This window comes from Varroa destructor, unplaced genomic scaffold (assembly GCF_002443255.2).
Source record: "Varroa destructor unplaced genomic scaffold, Vdes_3.0 BEIS01000001.1, whole genome shotgun sequence".
Taxonomy (NCBI): domain Eukaryota; kingdom Metazoa; phylum Arthropoda; class Arachnida; order Mesostigmata; family Varroidae; genus Varroa; species Varroa destructor.
The window spans coordinates 29553943-29580304 of record NW_019211454.1 but is presented as its reverse complement, the minus strand read 5'-3'; the positions used below and the strand labels follow the sequence as shown (position 1 = coordinate 29580304).

Here is a 26362-nt window from a genome sequence, read left to right as displayed (position 1 = left end):
AAAATACGAGCACTATTTTGTTTTTATTTGTATTCAATGTTTGCTGCGCATGCAGGCCATCGTATACATTGCCAGTCGTAAGTGTTTGACGCGTAAAACCAATGTGGTAGACTATACCGCAGTCGATTTTCTTATTCACCTACTAGACGAAAGGTTGAGCACATTGTGAGTATACGCTATGTCAGTCATATTTTCTCTTTTCACTGCCCTGTTCTTCTAACATACTTTTTAGCCACCGAATCTCCATTTCACATCTGAATTAATAGTTGAAGTTTTGAGTTGTGTCCGAAGACTCTCAGACTGATCGCATACACAGATCTATTGCACTGACGACAAGGAAGTTGGCATGTTTTTGTTAGACTTTCCAAAGAAAGGTTCACTGCTTTCCACAAGATCGAATAACTAACTTGCCGGCACTAAGTTAAATCAGTTGAGCAAAAACATAGCAGAACTGGTACGCATGATTACATAATTCCTTCGAGGCAGAACAGAAGTAGAGAGAACCCTTTGAGTGCGAGCCATTCGTATCGATTATTCGAACTTGACTAAGTATGTCAACTCCTAAAGGATACGTCATATTAGTCGTTCATGTGAGTACCGTGTATTGAAGATAACAATCAAACATTTCTGGAGAAATATTCTTGGATCGAGTACTACTGTGCCGCGCAACGAAGGACTCACTATGACGACGTATAGGGTTCGATTACCAATAGTTTTGAATTATGTACGTTAGTAATATAATACCAGGAGACCGCGTACATTCGCGTGCATGTCGTTCTTCATTGCTTTAAACGCTCTTCATTGCACCACTAGAGTAAGGGAACTCTTAACGAGGGGGGTTTTCGATGCTGAAAAGCTTCAGCCCTGATCAAAGCAGAAGCACTTGGCTTTATTCATTGTTTTTACTGACAAACAAAATTAAAACATCAAGTGTTTCAATTTACTCTGGACTTCATTAAATGCAGTGTAGAAAATTTGAATTCGAACAAACATGTTTGCTGTATGACGTAGCAGGTGTGCATTCATCTGCGATTCTTTGTATCAAAAGAAAGTAACAACAACAAGTTCGTTATGACAAACAACAGTGCGTTATTTTTTTGGGGGGTTACTATCCAGTTTTGCGCTAGAAAATTCCAACATTTCTTTTTTCACTTTAAATCGATAATCTACGTTATTACCACTTTTTATGCGTTTTCGAAGAAATCCAAGGCTAAATCTCCTAAGTAAATCGAAGATCCTCAGTAGGCTTTAGATTTAAAAGACTTGCAAATTGACCAACACGGCTTAAGAGCATTTGTGATACATTTTAGTTTTTGATGTAGAAACTAATGGCCGTTTTAGCTAGAAGAGTATTGATCCCTAATAGGACCGCACAGTTCTCATGGAAGCTCAACGGGTAACGTATTTGCCTGCTAATTTTAGGGACACGTTGTGGTCTAGGTTTGAAGGTGTAGAACTCCAGACACAGAGGACTGTACAGATAAGTTCTAGCTGACTAGCCTTTTCAATACTTTTTGCGCTTTTTTTCAAATTTTGAATTTTCTCTCTCAAAAATTTAGTTGCGTAATAAAGAGTCAACACTACGAAAATGACTAGCTAGAAGTAGGGGTCTCGAGCTGGGGCTATAATCACAGTGGGTAGTGGGTATATTGAATAAACATGATCCTCATGAATAACACAAAGTTTAGTTAAAATATGTGTTAGCTTATACACAATTATGGAGAGTATAAAAAATTGATCTACAAAAAATTCTCAATTTTGATCGGTCATTCTGAAGGTCACCTTACTTTTTGTCGAAATTAAGTTGCGACGCCCTACACGCTACTCTAGTTCGTCCGTGTTTTTATTAGAAATGAGCACATACAATATTGTCGAAATTTTATTTGGATTAGTAAACATAAATCTTGCCAAGAAGTAAAAGCAGCCGTGTTTATGTAGTTGCCACTTACTGAAAACGAGCAGAGTGTTTGGAATACATATGGCGTCACTTTGAAGTACATCAGTGAACAATTAAAATATGGATGAAGAGTCATACTAAACGTAATTCATTTTAAGACGATCAAAGCTAGATGGTCTTGTTCTTGGCGTAGTCACTTAGAATTAATCCGCAAAAGTTTTAGAAGATTTTCTCACTGAGGAACAATTGTAGCTTTAAAAGCTTAAGTATTTAACACAAATACTATTCCAATATCTGAACTTCTGCCTGATCAGTTACATACATAATGGCATTTTTTCATGCCCCATAAGCCAAGACCGGTCCGCACCACACACAGTAATTACTCCATTACCTATTTGCTATTCGTATTTGTGGGCTTCGTAGTGTTAAACGAAAGCTGTATACTCGTCCGTTTCTCATGTGCCTGAAAACGGCCTTCCTATCATTTCAATCATATATGTATAATATAACATGTTGGGATCAAGCAATATCTGGATTTTACCAGTAACATCATCATCAATATATGGATAAATAGTGTGAGTGCGCCATCCCAGGTCGGTGCCAAATGAAATAGCCTCTAGAGAACCCCGCTTGGTGGGTGTGAGTCTGAGTAGGAAACCTGGTAAGTACGGTAGTCATGCGCTAAGTGATTCAGCCAGGTGAGCTCCTGCACAACTGCGCTGATTAGAAAAATACCGGGCCAAAAACAGGCTTAATCGATAGTAAGTAAGACGCTGTAGTAAAAATAACCAAAAGCCTTCGAAGCACGCTGGCCTTGATAGCTGAATAAAAGATATGGCATTAAAGGAGGCATTTCCGTCTATATAAAGATCAGTCCCTATGGTTTGACTGTTGCAGCATCGCACATTGTTTGCCCTCTTGATTAAAGTATGCGATGAACGAGCATGCATGCATGCCACTCAACGCTACCTTCAAATTCTATATTTACCTTATTACCTTACCAATAATTTAATAGCTTAAAATTAAATTTGAATTGCCCTTTCATTCTTTCTTGTGGTTTATTATGTAGCGTTTAGTACTTGCATACTGTTATTGCCACACCAAATAATTTGGTGCGTTATTCCTGCATCCATATGAAGGAGACTTAACAAATTTTCTGGTCATATCTAGTAATGTGATTTCATAATAAATCAGTATTAGACAAACGCCCAGAAAAGCAAAATGCTTATAGGTTAGGTTTTTTTCTAGCATTCGAGTGGTCACATTACGGACAAGTGAGGAGAAACGATACTATACAGCGTAACAATTGATCCTGATATCTGTAAGGAGAAATGTCAAACAAGATAAAGATGTATCCCCTTTGGTCTTTCATACAGACTCTGTTTAGGCTTATCGATACTTTCCATATTCCTAACGTAACGACGGGAAGATACAGCACTATTTCCCGACTATATACAGTTACGCTCAATGAAGACGCTCACAATGAGATCACGATGAAGTATCTTTTGCAAAACAACGGCTCGTTATGGTTTATAACGTTACGGTCTCGTTTGGTTAATGTCAAGGCTATTTTAAATCAATATTACGTAAAATATAAAATAACATCTAAAACACTATTAATTTCCTCTTTATCTGTCTGCAGGCCTCGTGTGTCCAGTGCGTACGCACCAGGGCAGGAAAACCTGTAGTATCGTTTAGGTTTCTCAAGCAACGCCAGTACCGGGCGTAAAATGCAAAACATCTATTTAGTATCGTCACGACAAAAAGGGTTTCATTGTACTTGTTTCGTTGCGCATATACGTTCAGGTAAGGTTTGAGAACGCATTATCAACGGTATAGCAATTGGCGCTGGCAATGGACGGAACGGAGATGATTCCGTTGCTTATCGCTTTCACGTACGAAGGCGGAACATTTTATTTAAGAATATGTTTAACCACACTTGCGGGGGGCAGTGGACACCTCGTCCGCTCATCCTTCTTGTCGGCCAGGGTAACCAGGCTTAAAATCCGACTGAGCAAGCGAAAAGAGAAGTTGTTCGAAGCTAGTAAGAGTGACGTATTCGACTCATGACCTCCTTATCGAGTCAAAATTCAACGGATCTGGTTTTTGTCCCGACTTAGAACAGGAGGCGCTGGGAGACGACGAAATGGCTGAAGGAAAGGCAAAGTGTAGACAGACTCCAGTGAAATGAAGACAGATGCCGAGCTTCTCAAGCCCTCTACCAAACAACTGTCGTCCATGACCCGGCCTACATTCTCATACACTCGTGTTCCAGCATAACGTTGTTCGCCTTGTTTGCACTTGCCAAGACGCTGCCGCTGTCACTAAAGGAGTGCCTTACCCCTTGATCCCATTATTTTGCGATACCCCGATCCTCTTAAACCCTCAGCTAAAACAGTTATTTTGGTCTGCCGAGAAAGAAGAAAAGAGGCCAAGCGCCGGAACAAACCCTGAGAAGTTAGAGCGTTCTCTATTTGAGTGCGTGTAGCAGAACGATTCTAGGATTTTGGAGTGAGGAAGGATTTTTTCTTTGAAAAAGGATATACGGCCGCTCAAAGGAAGCAGAAGAGCATGAGCTAGATTAGGGGTATGCTGTGCAGTGCTGCTATGTGGGAGCCGAGTGGCTGGATTGGGTGGGGTGGAGATGGGATGTCAGACGCATTGTGTGGTGTAGAATGGAAAAGGCGATAAATGTTTGGGAAAAGATAAATTCAAATTTTGCCTTGCTATGCGTTTTCCTTTTAGCAGGATCGCACAAAGCTAGCACCGTGTCCACGTTTGCAGCCAAACTTACTCGCTGTCGTTACATCTTGCGCTTCTTCACTTGATACACGTTACACAACAGCGAGGTATTGTCCAAAGCTGGGCTTAACGCTCCTCGAAGCTCTCTCTGCTTCATACTTGTTTCTCTGCCTCTGTTAGGTTCGATCCAATATTCGTACAAGCTTGTTATTTCTAGATTTAGCAAATTCGTACAAGTAGGTGCGTAGTTGTCTTAAGTTAGAACCGTTTGCCTCTCATGGCAAGCAACCATTTGTTTGTACGCATCGGATTGAACAGAGATTCAATATTATTCAGCGGGGCATGATGTATTATTTTTGTGAGATACCACGTAACCGGAAATGAACTGATACATTTTAACAAGATGGATTCAAAACCGATACAAACGCAAAAGTACGATACTAAAAAATAGCATACTAACAATAGGAATTACCGATGAGGATGAAAGATTCCCGCGACGTTTCTATTAATTTCGCTCCTTGTAGCATCCAACTCGCATTTATCGTATACAACAGTAAGTGCGAAACCGTTCTTCGGGACACGAAATTACAGTCTAGCTCACTATCCCACGGCGCCCCATTGGCAGGCCCCTATCATAATCATTATGCCCATATGGCGAGTGCTTCGCTGTCGGAACAGTGGTACGGAGAAAAAAATCACCATAGAACTTTGAAGGCATTAATGAATCTGCACAAGTATGGAAAGGAAAGATAAACCGGGAAGTCACCAGAATTACTAATCGAATAGAGGAAGCTTATTTTTTAAATTTAAAATTGTTTAAATCGTTTCATTTATTTGACAGCTCGAGGTAAGTGCTGCCTAGCTTAATTGCAAGACCAGCAGAGATTCCTGCCTGCTCTTAGTGAGTTAGACCCCTAAAAGAATAAAGACGATACTGAGTTGCCCCTGCTTAATTGCTTAACAACGTAATTGATCTTGCGTTTAACGATCGTTAGTACTGATACGAGTATCTGAGTGCTTTGGATATTACCGGCGAATGGGAAGCCAACAACAGTAATATCATTTATAACGTTTCTCATGTACGCCAATACTGAGTTGTAGTAGTATAAAACTTTTATACTGTCAAAAATGGGGCCCACGAAGCATTGGGGTAAGGAAAGGGTTAATGCACATTATTATGGTAAAGGCGGGTTGCTAAACTAAATTTTGTCTAGCACTGGTCGAGCTATGTTCCTTACGTTCTCGAAAATTAGCCATGTTCTGTAACTATGTACGCAGAGAAAGACCTACGTTTCGTTGTAGTCTTCTCGCGATGACACAACCGTAATGACGCCGCTGGCTCGACGAGGCCACTAATGTAACGTGATCTATCAGCATCACTCAATATCATATACATTACGGTACATTTCCCGAACTATGCCCTCTACGTTGTATACCGAGCGAACACAGACGCTATATTAAGTTATCTGTAGAACGAATAGAATTTGCAGTATGTAAGTCACGGGTGTGCACGTACAGGTCCGCAACAAGGTAGATCGCTTCATTGCAACGCTTCATGCAAACGCCATTCATCTGCGATCTAGATAACACCTCCCCATAGTCAGCACAATGCTTTATTTCGAGTGGGCGCTGCAGGCTATTTACAGTCGGATGCAGGAAGCTCGCTCGTTCGTTAGAGTTCATTCGTATCGTGGAAAACCTCATTGCGCGTTGAGCCTACATGTTTCTTCTAAGCTTGATGTGTAAATTATAATCTATGGCACCATCTGAAGGATTGATTATTTCCATGGGGAGCGACATCTCTTGTCCATCAGCTGCACAGGCCCTTGTGAGATGAAAACGAGGTTTTATCCAAAAGGCTTCCCGTTGTTTCTAGAAATTGATCCTTATAAAGAGAGATAGATGCACGCAGATACTTGCTTACGAAGCACTTAAATGAACTACCCTCACCGTTCCCTGGACTATATGTATCTGTTCTGGGACATAAATTTGCAATAGGGAATTTGGTTATGAACCTTTTCGAAAAGCCAGTTTATCTCGATAATATTTTTTCATCTCTCACAGCTCGTGAGCTACATGCTCGTCTCACGCAGCTAAATATTATGCTTTTTGTCGAACCAGTCTTTTTTGCAGCCATTGAGAGAAAGACCATAGTTTGCCTTTTGACTATTTGTTTTATTTTTATTTATTTATTTATTTAATTTCATTTATTACATTAATTTGCGGATAGAGTGTCTTCTCACTATATGAGCGAAGAGCTGAATTATTTTTTGGTACTTTTTAAAATTCAATAAACGAATGTGTCGAAAAAGTTTGTTCAAATCCGCTTCCGTAACATCCAGTTTCACGCTAACTTTACGTATAATTGTCGTAACACTCGTTGGGCGTGGCTACTCTTTTGTAGCTAAAATTATTCAACGTTCGTTTTCTGACCTAAATTTAGAGTTAGAACTCGTAGTTACGAGGAATAGCAACGAGGTAAAGCAAAGGACATGCGTACTATACAAGTTTCATCGGCTGTCGATTCATATTCCCCGTTGAAAATCAGATTAGCTAATAACACGGTAGCCCTAGCGTAATGCTAGCGTTCACTGGCACGATCTCAAGTTAATGATATTAAACGTTATTCTGTCATAATTCAAGGCTCAGGTAATCGCTGCAATGGAATGAAGTCCGTTCATAAACAGGCCTATGAAAATCTTAGTCATAAAAGATTTATCGACTGATTTATATAATTCGTAATTTATGTGACAAGATTTCCTTTTATCAAAGGTTTAGGTGTAAGACATTTATTGCACGATGGCTGGGCAAGCAAAACGACTCCTTCAACTGGGATTGTACTTGCTTTCGAAGATAGCTAATACCAAGCGTTGCTTGCGTTCTTGCCACGTCTGCAGCTACTATCACTGTGATCGCAGGATCTTCACCTCGAAGTACCTACGAAGAAGAAAAACTATCGGCAAGGGGATGAGTGTAACTGTAAGGTCTGAGCAGACCTACCATATGCCACATCGAGCATCCCCATATGAACGCACTGCTGCCTTCATTGACAATATCAAGCTCAGCGGTCGTTCCTTATTTTTAAAGGCCTTCCAAGGCAGAAGCATAGCAGATACACATCAAGCAAATGGAAAGTTATGATGCATAAGGGTTAAGGGTTTTTAAAGCAACATAATTAACCATTTCCCTTCTGAACGAAGCGGGTTTTTTTTTAATCCTATTTCAATATCAACGTTGCTTTTGTGAGTTTATATACAGCGGTTCTTTTCTAGCAAAGCGTGGCATCAATCCGAAAAAGAGCATAGGTTTCAGGTCCTGTTTTCAATAGGAAGCAGTCCCTTCTCGATCATCAACAGTTACGTGAGATAAATACTTTATCTTGAGTTATAGCCTTACTGTAGTTTAGGTGCTGTTTCGCGATTTACGCATTTAACCCTCACAGTTCGTTTTTACCAAGACCTAATAATTATTTCCCTACACTTGTTAATATCTCCACAGGGCACAACTGTAGTCGTTCTAATAGTCAATAAGGCTAGCAAGCCTAGTGGGCAAGGATGCAGGACGCGAGTAAGAAAATAATATTCCGTTTGAAGACACGACAACTCATTCATAAACGTATCGATATTAAATGTGGTACCATTAAAACATATTCTATGAATTTCAATTCGAGGGAAACTCTTCCAATAAATTCAATAAGACTACATAACCACACATGACATCGTCGGTAGTACTACGTTCTGTTCACTTGTGTCTCTTACAATTCGCTGACGTTCTGAGCCTTCTGGTATCACTTCTCCTACAGCAAAGCGAGTCAGATACATCCACGTTTACTCTGTACGGCGGCCGCTGTTGACGATTCAGACAGCTCTGAGCTTTTGAATCTGAGTTCATTCTCCCCATCTTCATTCCTTGCTACGTATTCAAGAGTAGCCTCCTTGTCCCTTTTCGGTGCATCGCGTTACATCCTATTCAGACGAGTAATTTTAGGTGCCGGCAGGCCCTGCTTGACTGTCTGTGAATTCTGTGCGACCAGCTCAGTTGATCCTCGAAGCAAAACTTTGCATTCATCGCACGGAGCCTCTGCGGGATGTTCACAGATCCGCAGCTTCAAAAACCGGAGCCTGGGTTCCAACCTTAACTTAGATGGAGCATGGTGAATAACTTGAACATGTTTATATATCTCGACACAAAGCCAAAGATTACGTACGTTAATGAAGATCAAGTGTAAAAGAAACTGCCAAGAATACACAAGCGATAATTATTTCAGCTTTATCCAAGTACGATGATATTTGTTCTCATCTCAATGCGAACTCACACCGAAGTTCGAATACATTTATGAACCAACTATGTTTCCATATGGCGGTTCGTATTTGCTATTTTATGCTGGTCATTGCTTACTTGCCGGAGACAACCTTTGGCCTGCATTACTATGTTCAGGGCTACATTCGAAGGTAAAACTGCCGTGCTGCTGGCATTAAAGTCTTCAATCTTTTACAATTGGTCCTCATGATTGAGGTTGAGCTTTTCTTCAGCTAATTGCTTTGCTTATTCGCGAACACTCTATTCTATATTTAACATAATATATAACAGGATAAGCTCAGCCATCATCTCAATGTGCAATCCGTAATGGAGAAGTGTGTTTTCTCATTTAGCTTTAGCGTACTCCCTGCTTTTGCTACTGCTTACGGTGTCTTCCGTTATATTAATCAAGTAAAATCCTAGGTAACAAACGATTTTTTGAATTCAACTTCAACTAAGAATGGAACAAGGCCAGAACAGGCCAGAAATGAGAGGAACACATCGCTTCCTCATACTCTCAAGCTATGCAGGTTGTAGGTTGAGTCGGAATTGCCATCCTCGTCTCAATGAAACGAAATCATAGGTTATTGCCGCATTTATGGTTCCCAAGTCCGGTGACTCAGGACCAGGGTAACGCATTGTACAATGGGTAAGGGAATGACTAGACTCCGAAAGAAATCGTACTTTGACTCGAGTGCTTCTCGAGCCATGTGCATATTTCCTAAACAAACCTTTTTTAAATTAGAAAAAATGAAATAACAGCTTACTAATATACGTCTTGAAAATATCGCTTCACACAAATTTAATAGTGGTAAACCCAGATTTACCAAAACCATCTTACATATATACATATATATATATATATATATATATATATATATATATATATAGTGTTTTTCATTTACTGGAGCCAGCTGAACTGAAACTTCCAAATAGCTAAACTATTGCGAGCTTAGAATACCCACTGTAGGAAACGTATTTAGCAAATATAACACGTTCTCCTATTTTCTGAAACTAAGGATGGCTCTACCGCTAAACTACGACTATACTGATATTCGTGTTTTCCATTTACTCTACTTGTGACAGGTAGCTATGCAGGATTTATAACTTGTAAACCTCCTAAAGAAACTGCTTTATCCTTCCAATTAAGGTCGTATTGCCAAACTTAGTTTGTCAATTGGCTGAAGAGCTAGAGGACTCGATCTGTCTCACACTGGCATTTGGCTGAACTTCTGATTGTAAGGGTCTTCGGGGAAAAGTACAGGAGCATTTGACGTTAATTATAATTGTGCCTGCCGAGCAAGCTTCGCTGGGAAGCTCAGAGTAAATCGCAGTGAAGTCTCATTTTTTCGCGAAGGACAAATAGGTTTTATCATATTACATATGTTATGGCCGCGAGAGTTCACGGGAGTGTATTCTCCCGTGCTAGAAGGGGTTTGCTCCACTCGTATAAAAAATAGATATGTGACACAACCAAGACCAACATCAATGCTATTTTAGAATATTTTATAGATAATCTTCAAGACACAATTTCGGCCTTTCGTGTTGATGTGTTAATAAAGTCAAAAATTAGATAAACAGCTACGATTGAGTAGAAAGTAAGTTGGAAATAACTAAAAATTAGTTCCATTTAATGAAAGTCAAACTAGAGGTTATTCATTACTAATGAATTATTCCTGTTAGAGATTATTCGAAAAGAAGCTGCTTACTCATATATTCAAATTGAATTGAATCTCAATTTAATTTTATATCAAAAAACTTATGAATCTTTATAAATACATACCGTGTGTCGTAGAAAAAGTAGGAAATCTGAATGCTTATTGTTTGACAGTATAGGGAATGGTGTCAACTCGTTGACATTACTGCCAAAATTTGTTTTACCACATATTCCTTTGCAATTTAAATACCAATTGTACGTAAATAGGAACTGAAGTAATAATCACTCAGACTGTGTATACATCTATTTGGGACAACCTGTACTTACGTGAGCAAAGTGTAATAGTGGTAGGTCAAGTTAGGTTCCATACTAATAGGCAGTAATAGGTCTGGAAACGACAGACATTGCATTAACGGGCAGGTCCACAACAAAGGCACGCTAAAGGCGAACACAAAAGGACGGAAACCGCTGGAGGAAAGACAACACTTTGGTGCTTAAAAGAGGCCGATGCAGATGCCCTCCCGTTTTAGCGACACGTCGACGTGCTTCTGGAAAAACTGACCGGGTTAGGTTAGTCATGCTGTATTCTTAGGGTCAATTCTCATGCCGACGGTCATACACACATAGCCTATACTACTTGGTCAAATTAGCTAGGCTAGCGTAAGGGGGTGCAGCTAATTCTGTAATTTATCCGAAGGCCGAAACTTAACTCCGATTGTATTTGAAGAAGGCATGCATATATATATATGTTACAATTTATTTTTGTCAACTATGCTTCATGGACGAACAAACTTTTACTTGAAATTAAGTTAAGATTCCTTACTTCGAGGAAATGAAACTGCGATTGAGATGCTGGGATGAGAGCACTCCTATAAACAAAACAGGTATTGCTTATAAAAATGCTGTTAAATCTATGTAGTTCAGAGTTTCAGCTTATTCGTAGAATTTATTTGAGAGTAACACTTGTTTTTGAAATACCACCTTATGTATCATTTGTTCGTGCAGATGTCTAGTTCACTCTATTAGAGAAACTATCTGACCATTTGGCTTTACTCACTTCCAATCGAATCTTTCAGAAGACTCGCGGGCAATTCAAGCTTAGAGCTTCGTTCGAGTCTTCTAAAAAACGAGCTTCTCGTTTGTTGACGCCGTGCTACATATGGAACCACAAATACGAACGCCGGGAAACCTAAAATCATCGCTGATCTTTAAACCATTCAAAATAAATTCTAAAGAGTGCTAAGAAAAGTTACAAAAAGTCTGCTGGAATGTACAGACGTATCGAGACGATGTGGGATAGGTTTTCAATCTTTGGCTGAATTTCGCCCTGGAGTGCCTCATCATTTCCGAACTCCTACGGGGGCCGTGAGGTAAGCATGTTCTACGCCGCATGCACGCAGTCTTCATGTTTTCTCGCGAGGTCGTTTACGTATGGCAGCGTTTTTCCTCCTACAGAAGAAATCTTTCACATATGAAATTGGCCTTTTAGTATCATAGCCGTAGGTCATAGCCGTAATCTTCGCTATGCTGATATATACGTCGTTGTGTAAAGGTCTACGAAGAATTTTTGCGGGAATGTTGAAAAGTATGCGACTTGTGACAGGCGTGTTTGTTATGATGCCAGCCTCGCTACCGCCTCAGCCACTACCGGAACTGGTACGGAAGAGATTAATAAGACGCGACTAGTTGTAAAAATTGAACTAACACAAACAAGCAAGGGTTAGACAAATCAGTGCCGTTCACTTTGTTGAGGTACACGAATTGCTTTGTCTCTATTACTGCTCGGTACGAATTGTCTTCATGGCAGCATACTCCTCGCAGCGAGAAGTCCTCCAGCGCAGAGTCGAAGCAGCGAGAAAATCCTCCTATGAATGTCTCCTTTCGAACAAAACGTTGACGATATGCGGGCTAAATGCTTTCGGGAAACGCACACGATCCAACGCATTTTTTCACAAGTGCTCGTTCTAGCCTAAATCTGGACGCGTCACCTGCATACATGTCTGGTCAACCGTGGACCTTTTACGCCTACCCCACAAGTTTGTTTGCGCTACACTATCGGCGGCAAAAAAAAAAGTGTTTCTTAGGATATACTGGTGTTTGAAATGCTAATTAAAACACGAGAAATATTGTATCGGTTTGGTAATGTTTTATTGATAATAACCATTAGAATCGTTGGCCTTTTTTTTTTTTATTAAATCTTACTTCCTTATCAATATCATATTTAGCCTTAATGTTATCTAATGCGTATCTTATGCGTATATTCTACTCAAGCTTATGTGAACGATTCTGAATTTCTTTATCAAAATAACCATGTGTACACGTTGTATTTTTTCCCACCTTTGTCCGTTACAATGTTTCTTTATGGAGCACGCAAGGAAAGCTAGTTAACTTATTTAACCTCAAAGCGTGCACATTGTTTTCCACCTACGAGAATCTTGTTGCGAGTCATTCTGGTAGTGGATATTTAAGAACATACCTAGACATCGTGTAAAACTTTATACGTTACGGGACGCTTGAGTGGATGGTGTACGTATGATACGTATTTGTATTGTTATAAACTTAAATTTTCTCACGATTCTAACCTACAACGAGGACGCGGAAGAGCTTATACGGACATGGTAGAGTAAAGCGGAAATAACGCTGTTGGACTGAATTGTTAGTTATAAAAAAAAACCTCAGTACTCACATTGGTAACAACTAGTGGTATGAAAGACAAAAAAATAGTATATTCAGGTATATTCAGCCAAAGACTCTTTTATTACGTGATTCAAAGATTCCTTCATTCTTGAGCCGGTATACGTCCACAAGGTGAAGTCTTATGAGTACTATTGATTTCACGCAAAATTAGTTATTCAATAACACTAAATGCTGCAGAAAAGGCTGAGGTTATGGGTTAGAAATGACGATGTAGATAGGTACACTTGAGGCTCTGAAGTACACTGTCAATTTATGTTCGAAGTCACTGAGGCGTTGGCAGACCGACAGATTACGTTTTGCTTTGAGAAGGCCGGAGCAATAATAACAAACGTCCGTATCGTTCTCTAAAACGAATTAACGGCACTGAAGCGTGATTCTGTCATAATTAATTATCATTAGTGAATTTTCATTCATAATAATTATTTTCATCATCAAAGGTACTTGTTTGTAGGTCCACGAAGTAGTTAAAAAATACGGGACAGCGATATGTAACATACCATGTGCTAATATACCGTGCCTTTGTTTTAGCTAGCATATTCCTACTATACTGAGTTGTACTCTGAGGCTACGTAGATCTTTACAATTCCCTATCAAATCAGAGCAGATGGCATCCAGTGTCATAGACTTCGTATAGCCCCTACTCGCCCTGACATACATACTTCCATTTCCTCATATATGTACATATGTATATTAATATACGTTGCGACGTTAGATGCAACTTCCTCGCCCGATTTATTGCAGCCTACTTCGTCTGCTTATTAAGAACTGAGCGTGCTCGAAGGTCCTGTTGGGTCAAACGTACAAACCTTGTTTCGGACTTGATGAACAAGACGGACATAATCAAAGAGCTCAGTTTTATTTCTGTTTATAGCAAACAACCGTAGTAGCTACCACACCGATAGTATGCTTGTTTAAATTGAGCCTAAATTGTTTTTTGATTAGTAAAGCAATGTACGAGTAAAATATTCTTTAAAAAATTTTGTGAGGCGTAATCCGTTTGAATTTGGTTACGATGAGCAGAATTTGATTCTTTTGAAAGCACAGCTACAAATATAATTAAACTAAAAGGCGTTTATAGAGCTGAGTTCGGTTCCATTAAAAAAAAAAACGGAAAAAGCGATATAATCTGCGGGCATGTTTAGAACGAATCCCACTAGTGGAGTTCGATTCTACCGTTTTTGAGCTCTCTACGCGAGCGTTTTCACCATAGAAAGGATATCCGAGACTGGGAACTTTCGACCGCCATACGTTATTTGTGTTGCGATGCCGTTAAGTGACATTAGATGGATTTTACATAGCTAACGAAAGCTCTATCTAACAACGCGTGTAAAAACGTGTCAGTTTTACCTTTTTTTTTCAATTAATTTTTTTTTTAGTTTACATAGCATAAGCAAAACAAGATAACATGTACTCATCTTCGAAACGAGAGGACTGAAAAATCTAACAGGAAACTTAGATGTGTTTTGTAGTACTGGAAAATCTTTTTTCTCAAAATTTTGGGAAATATGACGGTTTCTAGCGGGTTTTGGGTTTTGGATATTGGGAAAAAAAACAGATTAGTAATCAAAATTGTTTCTCGTTCCTTTACTACTTTTCGATATATAATTTAGTTTTTTTTTAAACTGAAATCAATACAACATCTATATTTGGCAAGAAGAAAGCTATGTATTTAGGGTCATTAAAACAACATTTCGGAAAAACAGTGCTGATTGCTAGAAAAACGTCAGCGATCACCGCCTTTTATCTCTTCGTACTGACTTTAACCACTAACTGAATATATTTTAAAAAGCTCTTTTTAACTTATTTTTAAAGCTTATCTACCACTACGGGACGGACAGCATTGTTCATTATTAGGAACATAGCCAGGTTCCCTTAACCATCATCATAGGCATTATTATGTCTGCCGACATCGTGCTCCACTGATGTCGTCGTCCTCGGTTCAAATATTAGTCAAAGCTGTTCGCGTCACAGGTCTCCTCCATTAACTTACCGTTGCTTCCGCTACGAGGAGCCTTGCAAACACCTTTCATATTTACTCGTATGTTATGATGGCGATCACCGTCTGGAGTCTACGTTTCACTAAAGGGCATACGCTTCATTGGAATCAATAGATCCGCTGAAATAACACTCAGTAGATGGCTCAGATCTGAAAATTTCGGCGCACCATACGTGATAATAGGCACGTCTCTAACGACCTCGTTCTACATGATGGAACATTTCATTCCATTTCAGCCTTTTAGCAAGTCTTATAATACGACCAAATTATGACTATTTCGATTTCTGCATAAAAATGACTACCTGTCTCGTTATTTCCTACAAATAAAAAACAATCGTTTCACTAGAAATCTAGTGGAAAAGGAGGGACAGCAAAAACCACGACCATGATATTTTTATCCTGCTATCGACACCGCTGGACAGTCTCCCCGCAGCACACGGACCGCTACAGCTTTCGGTGAAGCTTGCAGATATCACCAAACGAATGGGGCAACGTTCAATTATCAACCTGCGACTTAAGATTGCCTTGCGTACTCATCGATCAACAAGACTCTGTCGAGGGATTAATGACTTAGAACTGATATTTCCCCTGCTAACGTTGTATCTGCCAGATGTATCATTTGTTCGTTTCTTAACTAAATACTTTTAGATTTACACTTGTTATTAAGGATACATTGTGCATAATTGCGCAGATATTAGGCAGCTTTGGAATCATCAGCAACAGCTTGAAAAAAATTTTTGATCTGCAGCATATTTGGGTGAACATCGGTGTTGTAAAACCGATAACCCATAAATGCACATATCGCCTACGGATCAAGTGAGAGTTAGTTAGCTCTGAAAACTGGATTTATCTACCTATCTTTAGTTCCTTTGAAGCCTTCAGAACCAATAATAATCCATCTACAATTAGGTCTTCTCGCTTCGTACTGATTTAAGTACTATGAATTTTGCTCTATAGACAAACAGAATAAACAGGCCTATATATATACAGGCAATATATAGGCCTATGTGCCAAAAATGATATATAGCCTTTGAATGTAGTAGTTGAGGACAAAAAAAAATTCAAAATGAGGCTTTAACAAGCGGGAACCAATTTTACGTCTTCTAGTTTAAGGCTGGCTTCCCAGCCTTGTCTATAAATATATAGTTGATTTTATTACTGTATATTTGAAGGAAAAGCTGCAAATACATTTGACAGTACGAAACAATGATATTCACACCGGATACAGTGACAAATATATTGCTATCTTTCTTCAAACTTTTTTTGTAAGCGTCTTGCGACCTTAACGTGAAGTTAGACCCTACATATCAACTACTATCTCGCTCGTTTAATTACGCTTGACGAGCCTGATTTTCTGTCGGGAGACGTCAGTAGTCGCGGTTTCCCAAGTCTGTCTTGCTCGTATTCCTTTCGGACCTCATGATGAATATTTGATGTCCAGGTTCTTGCTGGTGAATACGCGTTTTGCGATTGCGAATGGACTATAAGAAGGTATAGTAAAAAGTCGCCATGTTACTGTAGCTGAACGGTAAACAGCAGAGCTTTCCGGCATAGTATGCATATTTACAAAAAACAATAGGACTTAATGATTTGACCCTAACTCTGTAAATGTGCATTCATACTAAAAATTGACAATTAAGTAAGACTAGGTCTCGAACCTTGCCTAGCTCTAAGCCTCTTTCACCTAGCATCGTCAGTGTAAATAGGCACACAAGAAGGTTAACAATAGATTGAAATAGACTATTCAGTATTTTCAACGCGAATACATATATCGACGTTGGTCAGTATTGAACAATATACGCAGTGATGAAAAGGCGCCGATTATGATCCATGGAACACGTTATGGCCGAATTCCGTCCTCGACTGTACGTTCCTAGAAAGTAACTGCGGAATATGAATCGAACGCGAGCGGAACGATAAACTACACCGAAATCGAGGCTTTGCGACCATAACAAAAATTCACTGCAACCATTCGATGTTTATGTTTCTAATATTGTATAATTGTTAAGTTTTTTTATGTCTGCAAACGTAACGGGGAAATCTGCGTTTGGTTTTTAGGGTGTGTTGTTGTTGGACGTACGTTATCAAAGCTGAATAAAGACTTCTGTTGTAGTTTACGAAAATTTAAATTGGTTCTTATTCGAACTAACCTTCGTAATCAATCCGATGCATAACAAACGAATTGGCTACGCATTGAACCGTTGCAATTGATTTAGTTTCAGGCTGTGCCATAAATGGGACAGTAGGGTCCTGAACCAGATGATGCGTTGGTTTTAGTGGGTTACTATGAATGTAATCCTCTTTTCACTTCCACGATCGTGCAAGGCGGTCATAGCGAAACGGTCATGCTGTTTTATAGGCTGCCCGCCCTCGATATTGTGCAAAGCTGGGTGACAACGTTAAATGCGACTGGGGAGCAAACCTCGTATCGTGTTAGAGCCTAATTGACTGCAGCAAACAATTTTAAAGTAGAAATATTTAGCAGGTTTACATATGTACACACGTATTGATCATTTTATCACATACGTTTTAACCTGAGAATAATCAGAAACTACCCATGATCTCGCTCAATGTATTTTTTGTCAATGCATTTTTCTCCTTATGTTGACCCTACAGCAAAACACCAGTACGGACAGACAACTAGGATGCATGACAATTAACTCCTACAACAATGTTACGAACCCCAGGCCCTGTCAAGGTAAGGGGCATGGTGGTGTCCCTTCTACGAAGCACAGAGCGACGGCATCAGCTGCATTAGATACGATCTTGCACGAAGGAATGTAGTGCCCCAACATAAAAGGGGCCAACTATTTGCCGCATTCAACTGTTTAAATCCTCCTTATATGAAGGACTCGCTTGTGACTTTCTGATTACACGTTATGTCCCACAAATTTGTCGTCGATACGACCAACAGAAAAAGTCCGTTAGATTCATCTAGAATTTCAAGCAAGGATGGATTACCCTACTACGAGGAAGTGCTGCTAAATGAAAGGCAGATTATCGAAGCTGGCAGCTTTCGAACCTAGCACCGCTAGAAAAACCCTTAAAGTAGAGACTGAACAGGCAGCCTTTAACACAGGAGTTGAATCAAACAGGAGGTTTTCTACAAGGGCATTTTAAAGTGTCCTATGAGCACGAGTGAGAAAGCTGGTCAGGTTTAGGATAGGCCCAGCACGGGTAGAAAAACGCATTGGGTATTCTGATCTGAACTGCAAGGGAAACGATAACCGTTGTCGTAGCAGGAAACGCCCCCTCAACAAACCACTGCAAGTAGTTTCAATACGTCCACATGTAAGATGTTTTTCAGGGTCTGATTGTGGTAACATAGATAAATTCCTATTTTTCTTAATAAATCACCGTTATTGATGTCACAGATGATCTACCTTTTGCGGATGTAAATTTACCTTTGTAGAACTTCATTATTAAGTTTCATCAGGATTCAACTTTACACCATAAACATCAGTTCTAGTGCGCGCTTGTGACCAGGTTTCTATCTACCTTTGTTGCACAGTTCCCACTGTGGAGCAGTTTTTAATCTCCTGGTTAGCCCTTATAGTACGACGGAAATGTACAGTTTTATTAATGCTTCATTCGCTCTCATCTTATTGTGGTACGAAAATGATCTCAGCTAGTTATAGATAGTTAAAGTAACTCCCAATGACAAGGCGCAAAACCAGGATTTTCATGAGCACGTATTGCTTAAATTCAAAGTTACGGATTTCCTTTCGTTCTGACGGCATTCACGTGGACACAAGGAATTCGGAATTTTATATCATCACAGATTCTGACGTTTGTCAGGTACCTTGTATATAAAGCATATATATATTTCAAAACTCCTGTTTAAATAGTAAATAGAAATAAAACACATAGCACAAAACGCTAGAGCTGCGCTGTTCTTCTTTGCGCCGTACCATTCGAGGAGGGCATCCTTGGCCATAAGCCTACAGGTATCGCGTACAGTATCCTCCGCAGTGTACGTAGATGCGGCCTTTGTTTGGGTACGATTTATTAGCACACGCCACATGGTGGAAGCCATACACTGCCACATGTCGGTTCCTTCTGCGTGACTTCCTTCACGTCTTGTCTACCGTAGCATCAACGGAAAGCAACTTTCGAGTCAACCTCAACCATTCATTCTTCCCAATGAAAGCTGGTGTTTTTGGTAGGCAGAATAGGCGTTGGAACTTCTCAGCAATCAACGGCATATTCATCAGTACATACGTATAACGATTATCGCAGAACGTGCGCAAGTCGAAGTATTCTATCGAAAAAAGCAGGCTTTACGTAGTCTAACCTATATAGTTTAGCTATGCTGAGGTGCTCCCAGATGAATTTGACGTCATGTCAGGCCATTTGTGCAAACTCGATGTTGAAAACGTGTATCGCAGTATTCAGGTAGAGGAGTCACGACTTTTCTATAGCGGCGTTCGTGGCTGTGTGTCTCTGACGCGTTCTGTTACATGCTAGTAAGTCCCACAGTGAGGGTACGACCAGGCTTAGATGGCAAGAATGCTTTACGTACTCTAACGATGACGAATGCGACCGGAGAGTGCCATTTACAGCTAGTGGCTCTGCTTTGTAAAATTTGATGACTTTGGTTTTGTTCAAGTTTATTTGTGGCCCGGCAGACCCTACGTACTGCTGAAGGCGGGCTAATGTTTACTAAACGTGGGAAGAGCTTCTTCCGTATATTGCGAAATCATCGGAGTACAGTAGAATATCTGCTCTCAAAGACTTGCGCTTTGGAAATTGTTCGGGAGGTAAAAAGCTAAAGTGGTTCCCCTGAGCCACTTCTGTCACATGCTAAAAAGCGTCCAGTTCCGCCATATCCGATTTTATATAAAGTTCCAAAAATTTAAGACGAATTTTTCTATATAAACATAGAAGGCTTCTGCAGCTACTTTCTGCCTTTCAACTGAAGAAGACTGATAGAGAGTATCGTTATTTAGACTAGCTTTTTTGTTTTTGTGAAAATCTAGCTAGACTAGCGATGCAAAGAAGTGAAATCTAGAGACAAAGAACCCCAGACTGCTTTATCGCGTTTCGGAAGCCCCCGAGCAAATCGTGATTAGCAGCATTGCCCTCTAATATCGGCTAACCCTAGTTTATCATATAGTAAGCGAATTATAAGCTTGATTTTATTGTCTGTAATAACAGATAATTCGTCATTGCCAAATCTATTTTGTTTTTGTTATATGTGTAGTAATATACGTAGTAGAAAATAATACTCGTAGCACTGCTGAAACGGATTTTTTTTACTTTTTCTGTTTGCCATTTCGGCTACCTATGCTATCGAGAAGATTTTTTTAGAATGTTGGACCGGCCACCCCCTGTACTGGTAATAACGATACCACTTGCTACTTAATTATTAGATAGTTCAAATTCGATACATTTTTAAATCGATATCCGAATTTGATTAATTAACTACCAACATAAAAGATTATAGCGTACGACGGAAAAAGAGAATATTGTTTTTTTTCCATAGACATCTAAGTGAGCATTCATTTTTACGTTACTGAGTCATTCAGATTCAAAAATTCTCCCGAAAGGTAACATTAACCTTTACTAGCCCACACAGTTCAATGGGGGAGAAGGCAATTCCTCCCCCAGCGCTCTGATCTGAAACCGTTACGGCGTAGCTACATTTTGCTCAATATGAGCAATATTTTTAATTTGAATTACAATAAGTCATACTATAAGTCGTTCTCTCAACAACGTTTCGCTTTTTTTAAGTTTGATGTTATACTTGACCCAATCAGAGCATAGCTCGCGATAACGGGCAGTCTTTAATTGACGACCTATAATATTATGGCATAAATGATTGTATATATCCGACCTTGGTAAACACGTTAATTCAAGTAGCTAGATATAACAAATAGTCAAATGTTACAGATTAAACCTTTAACTTAGTTTTCGGATTGATTTACTTTGAGTTTTATAGATCTGTTTTTTCTGACCATTTACGGAACATTTAATCCTACTTTAACAACAAAGTCATCTATACACACATTTACACATTAACCGGAAGCAGTTCTTAACCATAAGTCTACATATATAAGAAACATCGCGGAAAGATAAGCTAGAATTAGCGCCTGTTTCAATTGAAAAACAGCTTTCTGCCTCACCCAACTCTATAGCCATTCAGCTGACCGTTCCATACTAACCAACACTAGATAACCCCCGTTGGGGCTTCTGGTCACGAGTGCAATTAATTACGAAGTAACAGAATAAGCAGATGAATACGCCATCGACGATTTGTGCAAGCCCGTCATTGTAGCCGACGGCGCTTGTGGAACTTATATCCATTGTTTCCGATGCATGTATGCTTGCAAGATTACTGCTTTCCGCAATTTGGTACGTGCCTTTCGCTCTGGATACGCACGAAGGTCGTCCTTTTACCTCAGCCTCGTTCGTCGTTCGCTGAAGGATAACAAAACAACGTTCCACAGACTGAGGCCCCCTAGAGTCTATTCTATTCGTTTGCAAAACTTTTGAGGACTGTGCCTCGCTCCTGCCTGGACTGCCAGAGCGAGCTAGCGACGATGGCGCAGCGGCGACAGCGAGGCCAAGTCTGAGTACGCCCCAGAAGTCACCGAATTGTCTCGTTTTTGCTGACTCCATCTGCGACAATCCCGACCTTTAATTCGGGGCTCGACTCCATATTTTGTCGTCTCATTGAGTCCCAGGGCGACCGTTTCAAACCGAAGTCAACCAAGTAGACACGGCTGTGAAGAAACAGAAGTGAGAATAACAGGACAACTGCGTGTCGGTCTACGCGACATGGTACTTTTGCCTGGCCTTATTTATTCAGTTCCTGCCTCTTTCGCCTCCCTCCGTCAGCATGTTCATCGTCTACATCGTGCGCCCCTGAATACGCATGTATGGCACAGCATGTGTTGTGTGGCTAACCAATGAGATGGTTTACGAGGAGACACTGAGAGGGATAGCGAAGTACGGATCTAGGGAGAGAACACATGGGGCGTGATTTGGCACAATTTCATTTTGGCCTTGTCACTCCCATGGCTGAACCTAGGCTAAGCGAGTGCCGCTTCTGTAAAGACATGTTGGACTATCGCCGCAGAGACCCAGATGCACACATATTAATAAATCTTTTGGTAGGCGTTCGTTGAGTTAAACATATTAATGGTATGAGCATGTCATGCACACATGCGAATCAATGCCAAAAATGTTAAGTTGTCCACTTAAATTATTGTTTGCTGACGTAGATAATACTGCAGAAATATGTACAGGCAAAAGTATGAGTTCAAGGTCTCAAATGATCATAAGATATGTATATACTTTTATGACTTTATATATACCATCAGATATATATAAAGTCATAAAGAATGATCATGAACTTATGATCTTAAGGATCATTCATCAATCACTATAAATGCAACATTTGATGTTTTTTTTATTTATCAATAATAAGGATATGCAGATAATCGATATCGACCTGTTTCAAGGTGAACCTTTCAGAAACACGTTAGGACCAAAAAAGGTAGCACTATATATTGCTCGCGGCAAGCTTCAATCAATACAACTCGTCCGTAAACGTACCAATTCACTGAGTGGACGCGATTGGCAATCATATTATCATTGCTCCTCTTATAACACTGCTATAGACTGATCTGTAGAATAATTAGTGGGGTTGCCTTAATTTTTATAGAAATATCTTCGTCACCTTAGAGCGTAGATATTTATAGATGTCGACATATGATCTGCTCTGGTTTCTTCGGCTGCAGAGCTGGTTGATTGTATTCGCTGAGATAATCCGGATTTGAAATCGACCTAGGTTACGATAAATCTACTATTATAATGTGTAGGAACTACTCCGGGGAAGTACGTTAGCTCCTGTGACTGTTAGCTAGTAGGCAACTTTTTTTTTACTATTCTACTACGAATTGCAGTTACCCGAATACTATCTATCACTACGAAATTAGCTGTCGGAACTACGTTAGGCGAAATCTAAAAAAGCGAAAGCTATGCATAGCATCTGTACCTCTCCCGGCAAACTCAAAACATAGAAGCACACGACTTGCGTATGAAGCTGGGTCCCGAAAGCGAACAGAAACTCTTTCATGAACTTTACAATGATTTACAACTCTAACAGTACGCTCAATTACGTAAGACAAGATGTAAAATACGCGTTTGTTTGCTGAAAGAGAGTACTGAAAGCCGCAGAAAAAGTATTTGGTTAAACAGCTTCTTGCAGTTATATTATAATATATGTACTTTTGGCATATATTTGGCATGATAGAAACATGATCATGGCTTCTTTATTTCATATGATTTAATTGAAAAACGTCATCAGTAGCAAAAAATAGACGTTAGTAAACTTTGGCAGCAAGTTGCTTCTAGTAAGATCCCATATAGGCTGTTCTCACACCCATTAAAGCCGTCTTGCAGTCCCTCTTTTGCCATTCAAGGGGCATAGAGTCAACTGATGGATCCTTGGATTGGACAAAATTCTAACTGGGTATGTGAATTGGCGAAAAGTAGAAGCCACGTTTCGCCTAAGATCTCTGCGATCAACGCGGTCGCATCGGTTATATTCGCACGTAAACAAATCACCGTTTGCTCTAAGGCCGTACTACCTGATTCTGTCATGAAAATCTGGCCTTCCCCATTCTGAGCAATGAAAAGCGCATTCGAGATAATTCCTGTCTGGAAGAAAGCGAAGTTAACTGAACGAAACGTAGCTCTTTTTGCCTTAGTTATAAAAATGACTGGGCCTAGTCTTAAATTCTTTAGTACAGTTTATAAAAACGTTTTATCAAGCTAAGCTTTAAAAGGCTAAACAGCTGTAATTAATACGGATAGAAGTAGCACAAATAGCCCAGTACAAATAGCCTTTTTTTCGTGCATACCACGGCAGAATGATTCAGGCTCTGTACTTCTAAAAATGTAGTACATTTTTGAACTACCTACATCGAGGGTGAAATAATGCAACTTTACTATAAACGAACAGCTGAGGAACTTATGTTGATTTTGCCCATCTGGCTTGGCCTAATTCTTTAAGTAACTCTTTGGAATATATTAAAACATTATTTTTGGATTTGAACATTTAAATCCGTATGCTTAGAACATTCACAAGTCCTATACATTCTGGTAAAGTAATTTTTTTGTTATGTCTATAGTATGTATATGTGTGAATATGTGGACAAACTGCGGCAGCGGTCCTACGATTTAGTTTAGCCTACGATGATACTGCTAATAGTGCGCTTTGCCGACATTTTATAAAGCTCTACGTGCATGCAATACAGTACACAGCGTTTACTCACCCTCTTGAGTCGTTGGTGCTGCCTGCGTTCTCTTCATCGCCAGTTCCCTGTATTCTTCGTTCTAATGAAGACCATTGTCCCACAAACGCTACAACTCCGTAAAAATATTGTCGTCGTAGTCGACGTCGTCCTCACTTTGTTTAAATCGTTCGTGCACGCTGATTGATGGCCAAATTTTCCAGCCCGCCTCCCAAATCTATAGTGGCGGAAAGCTCAGAAGAGTCTATCCACACAGCCTGACTGACTGGGCTCAAGAGCTAGCCAAGCCTCGTCCCTCACTTCTGAATTTCTCTCGACATGGCACCGGGGCATAATGGGCTCACTCTCAGAGTCTTCACGAAGTGGGGTCTTTGCATAACAGAGCCTATGTAGTCCCACCCTTTTTCCTTCGCAGCCTTTGGACCCTTGTATTAGACATTCCGACACACATACAATACGATACCGGCATGGCAGAATGGAAAAAAAGACAAGACAAGCCGAGGACAAAGCGACGCAAGGCGCAACAACAAGTGTATCAGCAGCATAAGCTTAGCTTTTTACTGAAGCCTTTTTTTAATACAGTTAAAGAAACAATGGTTACTATACAAACCGTCGAAAATGATTGACGGTGGAGCAGCTCTCAAACTGAAAGCTCAATGAACTACACCTTCGATATGGCTGTTAATCAGAGGCAAGAATGTTAAACAGCTTAGTAGAATTATCGTATTTATGTTATTATGTAACTGAATTGTTAGTTTATCGTAGGTATTACGTAATGCCTAATTAATGCAGTCTTGAAATTTTGTGAATGTAGAATATAGAAAACTAACTCGACAATAGAAGGTTTTACAAACAGCAAAAACCGCTGCAGAGTTAAAAAGTATATATATATATATATTTTTTTTTCTTAATTAGATTTTTTACGAAGGCTGAACATACACTTAAGTTTCATGTTTATGTTGCTGTTAAGCTTGACGAATCAAAATTTATATAAAAACTGCATATTTACAAACTGTACTGTAGCAACATTGTAGTTCACTTTTTTTTATGAAGGTTTAGAAAATTTTAAACGTTTCATAGGGTTTTTTAAAAACCCACCAAAGCCCAGACGAGTAATAGTGTATTTTTAGCGTATTCTGAATTTTCAATCAAATAACCACTGACCTTTTAGTTTTTTATCTTATATTTGTGCAACTAATAAGAAAAAAACTCCTGCTTTCATATTTTCTGAAGAAACTTAAGTATATTTACGTCAACAGATTTTCATAATATCTTTGAAAGAGTTGCTGAAATTCTTCATGAAAATCCATCAAGTAACATCGCTCAATTAGTTTAGGTAGCAAAAACGCTTATTAGAGTTAACTGTTCTCGAGACACGTTTCATACAATGGCCTGCTTAACCCACGGTATTTTGCTCAGCGCCCCTCAGTCTTTCCTGGTTGTTCCAGCCAGGGCAGCAACCGTTAGCGCATTTTTTGTTGGGGTAGATGATCCTCGCTAATGTGCTAGCTCCAGAGCTAATGCATTGTAATAAGACAAGTTGATAAATCTTTGCATCACTTGGAGTTACATCGTCGCGTTGGTGTGAAGCCATGCTATTTGACTGACGACGCACCGCTGAGTGAGCGAAAGATGGAAGCAAGCATGCGTAGAAAACAATGGCCTCGAGGTCCACCATCAGCCGCGAAAGAACAACGTTCTTCTTACGCTAGAAGAAGCTTTCTCCTGAAAATTAAGTTGGGAAAAGAATTGGTCAGGCCGTTCTTTCAGCCTGATCCGGTCAAAATGCAGCCCTGACACGAACGATGATC

General features: G+C 39.7%; 1 long non-coding RNA gene across 2 annotated transcripts; it reads left to right on the top strand.

Moving 5' to 3' along the window:
* On the top strand, positions 1 to 25573 carry LOC111243049 (uncharacterized). 2 transcript variants are annotated; one of them, XR_002670283.2, is made up of 4 exons: positions 1 to 165; positions 3540 to 3703; positions 4023 to 11165; positions 11672 to 25573. It is a non-coding gene; the product is annotated as an uncharacterized LOC111243049 (long non-coding RNA). The 2 variants fall into 2 exon arrangements; XR_015325133.1 differs by lacking the exon at positions 11672 to 25573 and having other exon boundaries at positions 7 to 165; positions 4018 to 5592.
* Positions 25574 to 26362: the final 789 nt, after the last annotated feature.